This window comes from Aegilops tauschii, chromosome 7, assembly GCF_002575655.3.
Source record: "Aegilops tauschii subsp. strangulata cultivar AL8/78 chromosome 7, Aet v6.0, whole genome shotgun sequence".
Taxonomy (NCBI): Eukaryota; Viridiplantae; Streptophyta; class Magnoliopsida; order Poales; family Poaceae; genus Aegilops; species Aegilops tauschii.
The window spans coordinates 171,902,151-171,919,002 of record NC_053041.3 but is presented as its reverse complement, the minus strand read 5'-3'; positions in this window follow the sequence as shown (position 1 = coordinate 171,919,002).

Sequence of the window (16,852 nt, the reverse complement as noted above, 5' to 3'; positions counted from 1 at the left end):
CGTGGCTTCTGCTGGGCTCCAGAGTTATACTTCCCTTGTCCATACTTCCTCTTACGGTTTTCAATCTGCTGTTGCTTCCCTTCAATCATGAGAGCTCTATCTACCAGCTCCTGGTAGTTGTTGAAGGTTGCTATCATCAACTGCATACTCAGCTCGTCATTCAGTCCTTCCAGAAACTTTTCCCGCTTGGCTGCATCTGTAGCAACGTCATCTGCTGCATAACGTGCTAGCTTACTGAATTCCTCCACATACTGGCCTACGGTGCGTCCTCCTTGGCGTAGGTTACGAAACTCACGCTTCTTCATAGCCATAGCTCCTGCTGAAACATGAGCTGTACGGAAAGCTTGCTGAAACTGGTCCCATGTGACAGTGTCAATAGGGTGCGTGGCTGTGTAATTCTCCCACCATGATGCTGCGGGTCCATCAAGCTGATGTGCGGCGAAATGCACTCTTTCCGCATCTGTGCAACCTGCAGTGGTCAACTCCCTTCCAACTTTGCGGAGCCAATCATCTGCAACAATCGGCTCGGTGCTACTGGAAAACACCGGCGGATTTAACCTTAGGAAACGGGCTAAGTGATCAACAGGTGGTGGTGGCGGTGGGTTGTTGTTGTTGTTGCCTTGGTTCTGAACTAACACTTGCATCAGGGCATTCTGTTGCTGAATCAACTGGGTGATCTCTGGCGGGAAAACAAATCAGGTGTCGCGTCTCGGAGGCATCTGATGGGTTTAGAAAAGATGAGAATTAAGAATAGAATGAGGTCTAGAGAGAAAACACTACCCATATGCTCATGAGACCAATTCAATCAATATCACTCAATCAATCCAAACAAGACAAAACAATCGATCTAACTAGCGTTACAAAGTGCTTGAACTATAGTACTGAATGGAGGTAAAACTACTACTGGTATGGTGGTCTACTAAAAATTCTGATCCGTTGAAGACTCCATGATGTCTGCTCCAGCTTCATCAATCCATTCGTCTTCACTTGGTTCCGAGTCGGTGTCGTCGATGATGATGTAGTTATCCGGACAAGTGCATTCGTCGACTTCTGCTTCTGGTACTGGATTTCCCACGGATGCTCCAATCTTCTTCTCCAAATCGCCAATCTTCCCGACAAGTGCGTTGATTTCCTCCAAATAATCTTCGCGTGTAGTCTTGAGTTCTTCTTGGAGTTCCTTGATCTTCGTAAATGCCTTCTTTAGTTCTTCCTTGTCCGTGCACATCTGGTTCTCCTGGCGACGAATATGTTGGTTCTGTTCCTGGATGAAAGCTGCAATTGATCCATCCTTCTTGGTCTTGATCATCTCCCATTGCGCGTCTCGACGTCCACAAATTTGATAAATCGTATCCTTAAGCTCCTGGTGGTAGACTTCTCCAATGCGTCCCATGGCGATGTGTGCGGCCATGCTCTTCCCTAAACTCCAAGTTGGTGCTTCGAAAACCAATCTTATGGGTTCCGTAATTGGTGCGAACGTCCTTCCTGGAATGATAACTTGAATCTTCCAGCTCTCCTCTTCAGGTAATGTGGCGTTGTAGGTTCCGGTGACGCTTGGTATTCCTATATTCAAGTACTTGGTGACTTCCTTCAAATGTCGTCCAAACGGCGTGTCTTCATCTGGTTGCATGAACTTGCTCCTTGCATTCGCCATTCCTAAGAGAGTAGAAAGTGGAGAGGAGTCAGAAATGAGAAGAGAGAAGCTTTCTAGGGCTTAAGCTTAGTGGTCGTGTCCTATAGTCAGCGTGTGCTCTGATACCAACTTTGTAGCGACCAGACCTCAAATGGCCTGTGCTGCTGTGCACCAGTGTCATCCCTGGATCAGTAATGCTGACACACACAGTACAAATGGAGGATTTATAACAGAGTAGCAATCACACACTTATTACATCGGATATCTCCATAGAGACTAAGTATAATAAACATGGCTTAAGGCCATCTAATAACGATAACAGCGGAAGACTTGGAAGATAAGTGAGTCCATCAACTCCAGCGGCATCACTGAGTATAAGACCACGACCTAAGGCACCTTACTCGTCATCTGAAAAATCTGCAACATGAAACGTTGCAGCCCGAAAACGGGTCAGCACATAGGATATGCTGGCAATGTAGCACATAGAGAGCAATGAACAATAATAATGCTATACTACATGCATATGTGGCTGGTGGAAAGCTCTATGGTTACAGTTTTGCGAAAAGCCAATTTTATCCTACTTCAAAGGAATAAATTTTATTTAACTATCATGGTGGTTGTGAAACATTGAGATGGTTGACAGCATCTCAATCCCAATTAAAAAGTCATCAATAACCCAACAAAATTAATTAGAAGTAACATAGTGTTGAGATTCACATGATAATCCAAGTACTAGATACTCAAGTTGTCCATAACCGGGGACACGGCTAATCATGATCAGTTTGTACACTCTGCAGAGGTTTGTGCACTTTTCCCACAAGACTTGATCTCCTCCGTTGGATTACTCGCACTACATGGTGTTTGAGTAACGGATGACCAAGACACAGTCTTTCAGAAGTGTTTGCACCTTACGTATGGGTAGACCGTTACACCTACTTTCCCCTACATCTGCTAGTCTACCACTGTAAGAGTTCACACAACTTAATCAACTATGCTAGAGCCCATAATAGCTTGCGGCTGCACACGGAAGTTTCTAGCATGAAAAATCTCATGATCCCTTTGAACCTGGGTGGCGGTCCAAAAGAAAAACAGGCAATCCTGGAATACCCAGGTACCTCAACCCACCCAGATGTGAGTTTAAGTTGCCACCTTAAGTAAACCATTAATTAACAATCTCACATCTGTCATGAATTTCACTCAAACCCAATCCACGTCTACGAGAATAGCATGGCAATAATAAAAGCAACGTAGAAGTAACTCCCAAGGGTTTGATAGAAAAACAGGTAATAGGTACTACCTCAACTACTTCCCAATACCCACAGTTTATTAGATCCTAATCATGCAATGTGTTTGAAGGAATAGATCTAATGCAATAAAACTGGGTATGAACGGGGTATGATCAAAGTGTTACTTGCCTTGCTGATGATCCGCAAAACCTAGCGATTCGAAGTAACAAGCGGCACACTCCGGGTACTCTATCGCAAACAAACAAGCATACAATCAGTACTCAACTAATACACAGGTAAAACTCGAATGAAAGATCCAACCAGAAAGTTCAACTTAAGAACTCCGGTTTGCAAAAAGAATCAACTCGAAAGAAGCAACGACAGTCAAACGGCAGAAGAAAGAAACTTCGTTTGCTAATCTGGAACTAGGTCAAATTTTACTGTAGCAAAAACTTGTTTGAGTAGGTTAAACGGAAAGAGAATTTCGAGACGAAACTCTAGGCGCTTGAATCACCTGATTCCGATAAACGAGCGAGAAGTTAAACAGAAACGAAGATTCGATCAGAAATCGAATCTGAGAAAATAACGGGAAAAATCCGCCGAAAAAGAAAAACGGACGAACGGTTAAAGAACGGACGTTCGTTAACAGAGAAAAACCGACGAACGCGTTCGTCAAAACGAACGGTTCGGTGAACGCTCGTGAAATAAGAAAAACCGAAAAAAAACGATCTAGGTTTTTTTTTAAACAAAAGGTTTTTTTGTTTTTTTTCAAAAAACCGGTCAACACGACGGGAACGGCGGCGGCAGTACCTCGACGGGGCTCGCTCCGGCGAGGGCTCCGGCGGGCGCGGCTCGGCGGCGGGGGTGCGGGGCTCGGGGGCGGAGGCTCCGGCGGCGAGGGCGGGGCTCGGGCGCGGCTACCGGCGACGGGCGGCGAGGCAAAACGGCGGGCGGCGGCGGGGCTAGATGCGGCGGCGGCGGCGGCTTCTCCGGCGGCGGTGATGGCGAAAACGGAGAGGGGGGGTATATATGGAGAGGGGGGTCTAGAGGCTTGGGGAAGGGGGCACCGAGGCGGAGGCGAGCTCCCGTGGCGTGGCCGGACTCCGGCGGCGTGGGGAAGAAGGAGAGGTCGCGGCGGGGCGGGCCGTCGGCTGGGCCTTTGGCCCAGTCGGCGCGGGCGTCTTTTTTTTTTAAAGTTCCGCGAAGAAAATTGCATAAAAAAATAAATAAAAATCAGACAAATATGAAATAAATTTTCCCCGTCTAGTTAGAAAATCTAGAGTAGGGTGAACATTTTTAAAATCAAAAAATAAACATTTTGAAAACATGCATATTTTTAAATGCAATAAAAATTGCAAATAAAATCCAATAAATTTCAAATAATGATTTTAACATTTTTCCTCTAGTATTTCAATTGTTTTGGAGAAGTCATATTTTCTCCTCTCGTTTATTTTAAAAATGAAATATATTTTTTTCGGAGATAAAAATAATTAAAATCCCAATCCTCGTTTGAAAAATCAAATAAGAAAATTCGAGAAAATCCCCAACTCTCTCCGAGGGTCCTTGAGTTGCTTAGGATTTATCGAGGATTTGTCAAAATGCAATAAAACATGATATGCAATGATGATCTATGTATAACATTCCAAATTGAAAATTTGGGATGTTACATGAGATCATCGAGGAGCATGTGGGAGCCAACATGGGTATCCAGATCCCGCTGTTGGTTATTGACCGGAGAGTCGTCTCGGTCATGTCTGCGTGTCTCCCGAACCCGTAGGGTCTACACACTTAAGGTTCGGTGACGCTAGGGTTGTAGAGATATTAGTATGCGGTAACCTGAAAGTTGTTCGGAGTCCCGGATGAGATCCCAGACGTCACGAGGAGTTCCGGAATGGTCCGGAGGTAAAGATTTATATATGGGAAGTCTTGTTTTGGTCGCCGGAAAGGTTTCGCGCATTATCGGTATTGTACCGGGAGTGCCGAAAGGGGTCCGGGGGTCCACCAAGGGGTCCACATGCCCCGGGGGTCACATGGGCTGTGGGGTGTGCGCCTTGGCCTATATGGGCCAAGGGAACCAGCCCCAAGAGGCCCATGCGCCAAGAGATAAGATAAAGGGAGAGTCCTAAAGGGGGAAGGCACCTCCTAGGTGCCTTGGGGAGGATGGACTCCTCCCTGGCCGCACCCTTCCTTGGAGGAAGGGCCAAGGCTGCGCCCCCCCCCTCTCCCTTGGCCCTATATATAGTGGGGGGAAGGGAGGGCAGCAAACCCTAAGCCCTGGCGCCTCCCTCTCCCTCCCGTGACACATCTCCCTCCTCCCGCAGCGCTTGGCGAAGCCCTGTTGGAATCCCGCTACTTCCACCACCACGCCGTCGTGCTGCTGTATCTCCATCAACCTCTCCTCCCCCCTTGCTGGATCAAGAAGGAGGAGATGTCGCTGCTCCGTACGTGTGTTGAACGCGGAGGTGCTGTCCGTTCGGCGCTAGGATCATCGGTGATTTGGATCACGACGAGTACGACTCCATCAACCCCGTTCTCTTGAACGCTTCCGCTCGCGATCTACAAGGGTATGTAGATGCACTCCCTCCCTCTCATTTCTAGTAAACTCCATAGACTGATCTTGGTGATGCATAGAAAATTTTGAATTTCTGCTACGTTCCCCAACACTTTTATCCCAATATTAAGGATAATGTGTGGGCCTTTATTGAAATAAGATGGTTGATCCCCTTGCCGACTCATTCCATCCTCCCCCCGGTGGGTCGTCCTCTTATTCACTCTCGCGAGCAAAGAAGAAGAGAGACAACATTCAAGCCAGCAATGGACTGAGGTATGAGACTCTAAAGGTAAAGAGAAGGGGCCGTCGTTGGTGCATAACAGATCTTTCCTATCTACGATCTTTCTCGGTGCATAAGCGAGGCTTCGCGGTCGAAGTACCACATAAGCAATAAAGCCAATAGACCTTGAATAGCCTGTACGAAATAACTTGTGAAGAGGATTTACTAGAGTCTAAAAATCTTGTACGCAAGTTGGCACAACGCTTTCAATCAATCTCGCTTATCTAGTCTGCCCGGTCAAATCAGCGATCATGCCCCCCTTATTCTAGCGGAGGAACAACTTCATCAGATTCATTCCCTTGCTAATCCGCCTTCAAGCCTTGTTCCTTCTTCCGCTTCATCTATCGTAAAATTCTATATGCCAAAAATAGAAGTAGAAAGAGATCCTAGCGGTCATTGAGATTGAATCCAGAGGAAATCGCAATCCAATTACCGTGAGAGAGAATTAACAGAGTCGGTTCAACTAAATGGTCAAAATAAGAATAAAGGAAGGTAACGAAATACTTCATTAACAAGGCCCGTTTAATTAACAATTTGAGCTTTCTTTGCTCACCAGCTTTTTCCTGCGCCCCTTCACTCACTTCTGAATGACTCCTTTAGCACTCTCTTTTGGTTGGTTACTTCATTGAAATAGAAAGTACATCTCTAACTCCTGGCTAACGCGAATCATTCAAAAACTACTACTTATTGGGTTGGGCAACCGACACGTGAAATCGTTGCCGAGCTACACTTCCTTTAATTAATTGTTTAGGTTTACTTTGGTGGAGCATTCAATCCAGGTGTGGGAATCATTCCGACTTCATGTATTTGCCCTGCCCTAGCCTGTTGGGAATGTAGGTGTCCGAGAATGGAAGCTCGGCAATAGAGCAGACTGGAAGAAGTATGTACCTCATGAAGCAAGGACTAGCCAGAGCTCTTAGTATGGCCACTTTTGTAGGATGAATCAGTTCACTGCCTGCTTCTCTATCGCATTGGACCTAGAAAGAGTGCAAACAGGAAGCATAGATCCTTGAGAAATAGAGGAGCTATGAGTGTTGTCCACAACCTCTAATGTTCCAAAAGAGATCCGTCACTCGCTCCAGAGACCTCAGTACCGTGGTAACTCCAAGAATTTCCTTCTTTACTACATAAAGCATCAGCTGCTGGATAGAAAGCAAAAGCATTTATCTATAGATGACAGTTAGCTTTTGCTTGATTTCTTTCTTATAAAATTACATTTTATTGATTGTAGATTGGGTCGGTGTAAATAAAGGGTGAGCTCCAAACTACAGTGGGAAATTCCGAGTATACACCAACCATACTTTGGAGTGAGAAGGAGATCCTAACTAACAAAATAAGGCATCTGATACTATGCTGAAAAGTCCCGTTTTGTCACTTTTCAAAAGAAGGATGCGCCGCTATTTTATCATCATCTGGCACTGCTTGACTTGATTTCACAGCTTTTAGCTTGAACATGGCACTAAAGCCTCCATGTCAACTAAATAAAATAGTTCAAGATGGTAGAGCATAGAGGGAATTACCAACATGGGTTTAGCATTTCGTTTAGTGAATGCGGAGATAAAAGCTGCTGCTATTGATGTGCAATTGGACCGCTCGCATCGCTCCTTGACACGAAGGCTATAACAATCAAAGGAAATACTGGGTGTAAATGACTTTGGAGTTCAAACCTGGCAAAGTCCTTACTTACTCGGCTCCAAGCCAAAGCGATGAAAAGACCCTTTATTTAATATGGTCACGCCCATGAGAGAAAGTCTAGCCCTATCAACACCTTCTGATCCTAGTTGGCTCGAGTAAGGCAGGCTACTTCTAAGCAATCTAGAGAACATTGGACCTCATTGAAAAGAAATAACTTCCAGCCAACATAAAGATCCAACAACCTTTTGCCTGGCCTCGGCTCTGATGCATTCCTCCTAGCCTATATTTTCACTACATTCTTTGGGATCAATGCCTACTTCTTGAACTTGAAATACATGTATCCCTTCTTCGATAAGTGGAATGTTTCGCTTGAGCATCTACTTTGGCGAAACCCTTGTTATCTATGCTATGTATTTGTGACCTAGCCCTCTCTACGGCACACGTTTTTCATGCGTGAGGCTATAGAAGGAAAGCAACAATCCTAGAGGAGGAAATAGTTCACTTGTTGGGCACTTGGGCTCCCTATTCGTAAATTCACTTACGTGACGAGAAATTAACAAGGCGCGCTGCGTTATAATGACTTGTTATTTGAATAATATTGTTGTTGTGTCGCAAGTCTCGGTCTTCCAAAATAGGAGACGACTATGGACAGAGATACCAGATAAACGGAGTGCCAATGATTGCCTTGGTTGATAGTGGCAGCGCGCACTGTTTTGTAGACCCCAAAGATTGTGAAGCGGGCTAGTTACGACTTAACTCCGTATAAAGCTATGGAAATCACGGTAGCAAATGCAATGCTTAAAAACAAGGCCTAGGGTCCGTACTTTCGCTAGTGCAATCTCTCAACAATGCTAATATAATTGGATCATATAACCATCCCTCAACATGCGAGGAAGAATCACTCCAAAGTTCCTAACTAATGGAGAACATAAGAAGAAATTGTTTGTAGGGTACGAAACCACCTCAAAGTTATCCTCTCTGATCGATCTATTCAAGAATTCGAACTAAAATAACACCAAGTTATCCTTTCTGATCGATCTATCTAAGAGCTCGTATGAAAATAACACCATATGATAAACATCAACCAACTCTAATGTCACCTAGATACTCCAATGTCACCACGAGTATCCATGAGTTGATTATACGATATGCATCAAACAATTTCAGATTCATAATACTCAATCCAACACAAAGAACCTCAAAAAGTGCCCCAAGATTTCTAACGGAGAAACAAGGACGAAAACGTGCATCAACACCTATGCATAGATTACCCCAATGTCACCTTGGGAATCCGCGAGTTGAGTGCCAAAACGTATATCAAGTGAATCAATATGATAACCCATTGTCACCACGGGTATTCATAGCAAGGTATACATCAAGTGCTCTCAAATCCATAAAAGATTCAAGCCGATAAAACGAAATCTCAAAGGGAAAACTCAATTCATCACAACAAGATAGAGAGGGAGAAACACCATATGATCCAACTATATTAACAAAGCTCACGATACATCAAGATCGTGCCAACTCAAGAACATGAGAGAGAGAGACATTAAACACAGCTACTAGTACAAACCCTCAGCCCCGAGCGTGGACTACTCCCTCCTCATCATGGTGGCTGCCGGGATGATGAAGATGGCCACCGGTGATGATTTCCCCCTCCGGCAGGGTGCCGGAACATGGTCTAGATTGGTTTTTTGTGGCTACAGAGGCTTGCGGTAGTTCCATTCAAATCATACCAAAACCATATAAAATTGTTGTAAACATGGCATGAATACTTCATAAATTATAGATACGTTGGAGACGTATCAGCATCCCCAAGCTTAATTCCTGCTCGTCCTCGAGTAGGTAAATGATAAAAGAAATAATTTATGAAGTGTGAATGCTAGAATAGTGCATAAGTTTGATCAATGATAATTCCAATCACTTCTCCTAGCATCATAGAAGCAACTCTTTCTCATAAAACTCATCATGATAAAGTAGCAATCAATTCACATGTTATGGTCTAAACAATGCCTTCTCTTGAAACTTAACAACCTATATTCTTAGTCACCAAACAATTGCAATTCAACTTATTCTCAACAAAGTCTAAGTAAGAGCTCCACATACTCAATCATCATATAGTCTTCTATGATTGCTAGTACTCAAAGCATATTTTTAGAACAAATGGCATCCATCGAACACAGAGAAAGATAGGGGCTTAATGTTTCGCCTCCCAACTCATTTATCATAGAGATAATTGTCAACAATAATAATTCATGATCAAATATATTTGAATGGTCATATGTGCCTAGATCTTTCCCCACCACATGATGCTTGCCGACTAGAGAATAATTAAGGTTGAAATGAGAATGCATACTATTGACTCTTGCATAAAAGTAAATACTGAAAAGTAAAAGATAGGCCCTTCGCAGAGGGAAGCAGAGGTTGTCATGCGCTTTTTATTTTTGTATGCGCAAGCTCTTAATGCAAAGGAACGTCACGTTATATTGCCCCTTATGATAGCAACCTTTATTATGTAGTCCATTACTTACTTTGCCATCATAAGTTTGTACAACGCTTATTTTCCCTTACAATAAAAGATCAAACATATTTAGGAGCAATTTTTATTGCTTTATGCACCAATGACAACTTACTTGAAGGATCTTATTCAATCCATAGGTAGGTATGGTGGACACTCATGGAAAGAAACTGGGTTTAAGGGTTCTTGGATGCACAAGTACTCTACTTAGTACGATTTTTTGGCTAGCAAAAGATCCTAAGCAAGCACCACATGTTGGAGGATCCATAACAATATAACTTCTATGCAAATATACACAACCAAAACTCATTACATTGTCTTCCTTGTCCAACTTCAACTAATTTGCTAAAGTTTGAAAATAATTAATGGGTATTCACAATCATAGAAGATGTCCAAGATAATATATTTGTATGTGAAAGTTCTCTTCCTTCTACTAATCATTCATGAATTGCTTGTATGACCAATATTGTGATTGTCAAGCTTCAATCGATTTCACTTTCTAAACCCAATGTGAAGCTACTACTAGGCATGTTATGAACATACAATTTCAACTTCATGATATTCAGTTCATTCAACAATTTACTCATAGGATATAGGTGAAGCACAAGAGTAAATGACAAACCACTCCAAAAAGATATAAGTGAGGATCAAGCGAGTAGTTAAGTAAATCGGTAGCTATTTGAGGACACTCTATCTCATTTAAAAACTTTTCTAAGTATTTAATTAAAACAGCAAGCAAAACAAAATAAAATTACATTCCAATAATAGCACACATTATGTGAAGAAGCAAAAATTTAGGCTCAACCGATACTAACAGATAATTGTTGATGAAGAAAGGTGGGATGCCTACCGGGGCATCCCCAAGCTTAGATGCTTGATACTTGTTGGAATATTATCTTGGGATGCCTTGGGCATCCCCAATATTGAGCTTTTGTGTCTCCTTAATTCCTTTTATATCACGGTTTCCCTAAATCTTAAAAACTTCATCCACACAAAACTTAACAAGAACTCGTGAGATAAGTTAGTATAAATCAATGCAAAAACCTTATCATTCTCTACTGTAGCAAATCACTAAAATTATTATTTAACATTGAATACTAAATGCCTCTGCATATTTAATACTCCTATCCTCAAATAGAATCATTAAACAAGCAAACATATGCAAACAATGCAAACATAACGGCAATCTGTCGAAACAGGACAGTCTGTAAAGAATGCAAGAAGATTCATACTTATCTAACTCCAAAAATTCTGAAAACTTACCACACTGTAGAAAAATTGTTTTAGCTTATTTTTAAAAAAATTGACGATTTTATCACATTCTGAATTTCCAGAAGAATTCACACAATGATAGAAAACTTTTTGTTTTTAAACAGCAATGTGTAGACTTGCAAAATAAGCATGGTAAAAGGTTATACTTGACATTTTTATTGAACTAAAAGATACAAAACATTATTCTAAATAGCAGCAAGAAAATACTAACAAAATAAAATGATGCTCCAAGCAAAACTCATATCATGTGATGAATGAAAATATAGCTCCAAGTGAGATTACCGATAATGTTGAAGACGAAAGAGGGGATGCCTTCCGGGGCATCCCCAAGCTTAATTGCTTGGGTATTCCTTGAATATTACCTTGGGTGCCTTGGTAATACCCAAGCTTAGGGTCTTGCCACTTTTTATTCTTCTCATATCGATATCTCACCCAAAACTTGAAAACTTCAATCACACAAAACTTAACGGAACTTTGTGAGATAGGTTAGTATGATAAAGCAAATCATTTGCTTTGGTACTGTCAAAGACAAGATTCATAATTGTTCTCACACAATTCCTACTATACCTTATAATTTTGACAATTTATATTGAGAAATATAAGCCATAGAAACTAGAAAACAAGCAAACTATGCATTGAAAACAGAATCAATCAAAAACAGAACAGTCTGTAATGATCTGAACAATGACCACACTTCTACTACTCCAAAAATTCTGAAAAAATAGGAAAACGTAGGTAATTTATATATCAATCATCTATAAAAAAAATCAGAATTTTTCGACGCTCCAGTGATTCTCATCAATTCTGTTACTGGGTGCAAAAGTTTCTGTTTTTGCACAGAATCAAGTCAACTATCATCCACACTATCCCAAAGGATTTACTTTGTACTTTATTGAAACAAAACCTATTAAACATGATTACTACGGTAGACTAATCATGTGAACACATAGAAACAGTAGGTATAAGTGTTGGGTTGTCTCCCAACAAGCGCTTTTCTTTAATGTCATTTTAGCTAGGCATGCTGATTTCAATGATGCTCACATAAAAGATAGGAATTGAAACATAAAGAGAGCATCATGAAGCATATTACTATCACATTTAAGCCTAACCCACTTCCTATGCACAGGGATTTTGTGAGCAAACAATTTATGGGAGCAAGAATCAACTAGCATAGGAAGGCAAAACAAGCAAAACTTCAAGATTTTCAACACATAGAGAGGAAACTTGGTATTATTGAGATATGTAGAAGCATATATTCCTCTCTCATAATAATTTTCATTATAATCATGGATGAATTCAACAATGTAACTATCACATAAAGCATTCTTTTCATAATCCACAAGCATACAAATTTTATTACTCTCCACATAAGCAAATTTATTCTCATGAATAGTAGTGGGAGGAAACTCAACAAAATAACTATCATGGGATACTTGATTGGCATAACCAAATTTAACATTAAAATCATGATGACAAGTTTCATAGTTATCACTACTCTTTATAGCATACATGTCATCACCATAATCATCATAGATAGGAACTTTGTTGTCATAATCAATTGGAACCTCTTCGAAAATAGTGGATTCATCATTAAATAAAGTCATGACCTCTCCAAATCCACTTTCATAATTATTACAATAATATTCAACACCCTCCAAAATAGTGGGATCATTAGTACCTAGAGTTGACACTCTTCCAAGCCCACTTTCATCAATATAATCATCATAAATAGGAGGCATGCTATCATCATAATAAATTTTCTCATCAAAACTTGGGGGACTAAAAATATCATCTTCATCAAATATAGCATCCCCAAGCTTATGGCTTTGCATATCATTACCATCATGGATATTCAAAGAATTTATACTAGCAACATTGCAATCATGCTCATCATTCAAGGATTTTATGCCAAACATTTTATAGAATTTCTATCAATTGAGCACAATTTTCCTTTCCATCATTTTCAAGAAAGACATGATAAATACGAATAATATGAGGCAACCTCAATTCCATTTTTTTTGTTTTCTTTTATAAACAAAACTAGTGATAAAACAAGAAACTAAAAGATTCAATTGCAAGATCTAAAGATATACCTTCAAGCACTCACCTCCCCGGCAACGGTGCCAGAAAAGAGCTTCATGTCTAGTACACAACTTGTTCTTGTAGAATCGTGTTGGGCCTCCAAGCGCAGAGTTTTGTAGGACAGTAACCTCAAGTGGATGACCTAAGGTTTATCAATCTGTGGGAGGCGTAGGATGAAGATGGTCTCTCTCAAACAACCCCGCAACCAAATAATAAAAAGTCTCTTGTGTCCCTGATGTCTGCTAGAACTACGTCGGTATTTCCCCAAAGAGGAAGGGATGATGCAACACAGCAACGGTAGGTATTTCCCTCAGTGATGAGACCAATGTTATCGAACCAGTAGGAGAACCACACAACACCACGTAAACAGCTCCTGCACACAAAGAACAAATACTTGCAACCCGACGTAAGAGAGGGGTTGTCAATCCCTCACGGGTAAAAAGATAGATAAAATTGTAGTAGATTGGATAAATAGATCTCGCGGGAACGCAGGATAAAATAAATAAACAAAAAATGCAGCAAGGTATTTTTGGGTTTTTGGAAATATAGATCTGAAAATAAAATCAATTAAAAATAGATTGTGAAGGCAAATATAATAAAGAAGAGACCCGGGGGCCGTAGATTTCACTAGTGGCTTCTCTCAAGAAAAATAGCATACGGTGGGTAAACAAATTACTGTTGGGAAATTGATAAAACTTCAAATAATCATGACGATATCTAGGCAATGATCATTATATAGGCATCACGTACAAGATTAGTAGACCGACTCCTGCCTGCATCTACTACTATTACTCCACACATCGACCGCTATCCAGCATGCATCTAGTGTATTTAGTTCATGGAAAAACGGAGTAATGCAATAAGAATGATGACATGATGTAGACAACATCTATTTATATAGAAATAGACCCCATCTTGTTATCCTTAATAGAAACGATAACGTGTCGGTTCCCCTACTGTCACTGGGATCAAGCACCGTAAGATCGAACCCATCACAAAGCACCTCTTCCCATTGCATGATAAATAGATCAAGTTGGCCAAACAAAACCCAAATAACGGAGAAGAAATACGAGGCTATAAGCAATCATGCATATAAGAGATCAAAGAAGACTCAAATAACATTCATGGATAAAAACATAGATCTGATCATAAACTCAAAGTTCATCGGATCCCAACAAACACACCGCAAAAAGAGTTACATCATATGGATCTCCAAGAGACCATTGTATTGAGAATCAAAAGAGAGAGAGGAAGCCATCTAGCTACTAACTACGGACCCATAGGTCTACAATGAACTACTCATGCATCATCGGAGAGGCACCAATGAGGATGATGAACCCCTCCGTGATGGTGTCTAGATTGGATATGGTGGTTCTGGAACTTGCGGTGACTGGAATTGATTTTTGTCGACTCCCCTAGGGTTTCTGGAATATTGGGGTATTTATAGAGCAAAGAGGCACTGCGGGAGGCCACCGAGGTGGGCACAACCCACCTGGGCGCGCCTGGGGGCCTAGGCGCGCCCTGGTGGGTTGTGCCCCCCTCAGGGCACCCCCCCCCCCGGTGCTTCTCCGGCCCATTGGGTGTCTTCTGGTCCATAAAAATTCCACAAAAAGTTTCGTTGCATTTGGACTCCGTTTGGTATTGATTTCCTGCGATGTAAAAACAAGCAGAACACAGCAACTAGCACTGGGCACTATGTCAATAGATTAGTACCAAAAATGATATAAAATGATTATGAAATGATTGTAAAACATCCAAGAATGATAATATAACAGCATGGAACAATAAAAAATTATAGATACGTTGGAGACGTATCAGCATCCCCAAGCTTAATTCCTGCTCGTCCTCGAGTACGTAAATGATAAAAACAAATTTTTTTATGTGAAATGCTACCTAACATGTTCATCACATATTCTTTTCTTTGTAGCATGGACATTTGGACTTTTATATGGTTCAAAGCAATAGTCTAGTTTTGACATGAGGACTTTAATACTCAAGCATATCAACAAGCAACCATGTATTTTAAAATATCAAAGCTAAAATAAGTTATCCCTAGCCCATTATGCTCAATCATTGATCCATTCATGAAACACGCTCGCATATTAGCTACAACCAATGCTCAAGTACGATCATAGTGCCCCTTAGTTGGTGCCTTATAAGAGAAGATGGAGACTCGAGTAAAAATAAAAATTGCATAAAGTAAAAGAAAGGCCCTTCGCAGAGGGGAGTAGGGATTTGTAGAGGTGCCAGAGCTCAAAGCGAAAAAGATAGAGATAAAAACATTTTGGGAGCCATGATTTTCTTGTCAACAAAAATGATCGAGTAGTTCCCAATACTTTCCATGCTAGATATATCATAGGGGTTCCCAAACAGAAAATAAAGTTTATTCCTTTTTCAACCATACTTTCACTTTCCATGGCTAGCCGTATCCACGGGTGCCTTCCATACCAACACTTTCCAAGGAATTTATTATTTGACAACATAAAGTAAATTCATTTTTCATTTCGGGACTGTGCATCCCCTAATACCTTTTCCGTACTCTCGTGCAATGACAAGTGAATAAACACTCATCTTAAGAATAACATATCTAGCATGGAAATATATTAGCCACCCCCTACCGTTTCATGAGCGGTGCGAGCACACAAAAGAGAAGTTTATTTTGAAAAGTAGAGATGGCACATACAAATTTTCTTAGAATGGCAAAAGAATACCGCATATAGGTAGGTATGGTGGACTCATGTGGCAAAAACTGGTTTAAAGGATTTTGGATGCACAAGTAGTGATCATACTTAGTGCAAATGAAGGCTAGCAAAAGATTGAGAAGCATCCAACCAAGAAACGAAAAATCTCATAAGCGAGCATTAAGCATAACTAACACCGAATAATGCACCACAAGTAGGATGTAATTTCATTGCATAACAATTGACTTTCGTGCTTTCATAGGGAATCACAAACCTTAGCACCAATATTCTTACTAAAGCATAATTACTCACCAACATAACTCACATATCATATCATCATATCTCAAAACTATTACAAAGAATCAAGTTTATTTTGTCCAATGATCTTCATGAAATTTTTTATTCTATCCTTTTTGGATATCTATCACTTTGAAACTAGTTTCATATGTTGCTTTTAATAAGCTCAAACAAATATAAGTGAAGATCATGAGCATCATATTTCTTTCTCTCAAAATAATTTAAGTGAAGCAAGAGAGAATTTCTTAAAAAATTACTAACTCTCAAATAAATCTAAGTGAAGCATGAGAGCATTTCTTCAAAAATAACAACGCACACCGTGCTCAAAAAGATATAAGTGAATCACTAGAGCAATTTCATAGCTCATAAAGATTTAAGTGAAGCATAAAGAGCAATTCTAACAAGTCATAGCATAATTTTGGCTCTCTCAAATAGGTGTGTCCAGCAAGGATTCATGACTTAAAATAAAAAGCAAACAAGCAAAGACTCATATCATACAAGACGCTCCAAGCAAAGCTCATAATATGTGACGAATAAAAATATAGTTCCGAGTAAAATACCGATGGTCGTTGGAAGAAAGAGGGGATGCCACTCGGGCATCCCCAAGCTTAGTTGCTTGCTTATCTTTGGATAATAGCTTGGGATGCCATGGGCATCCCCAAGCTTAGGATCTTGTTACT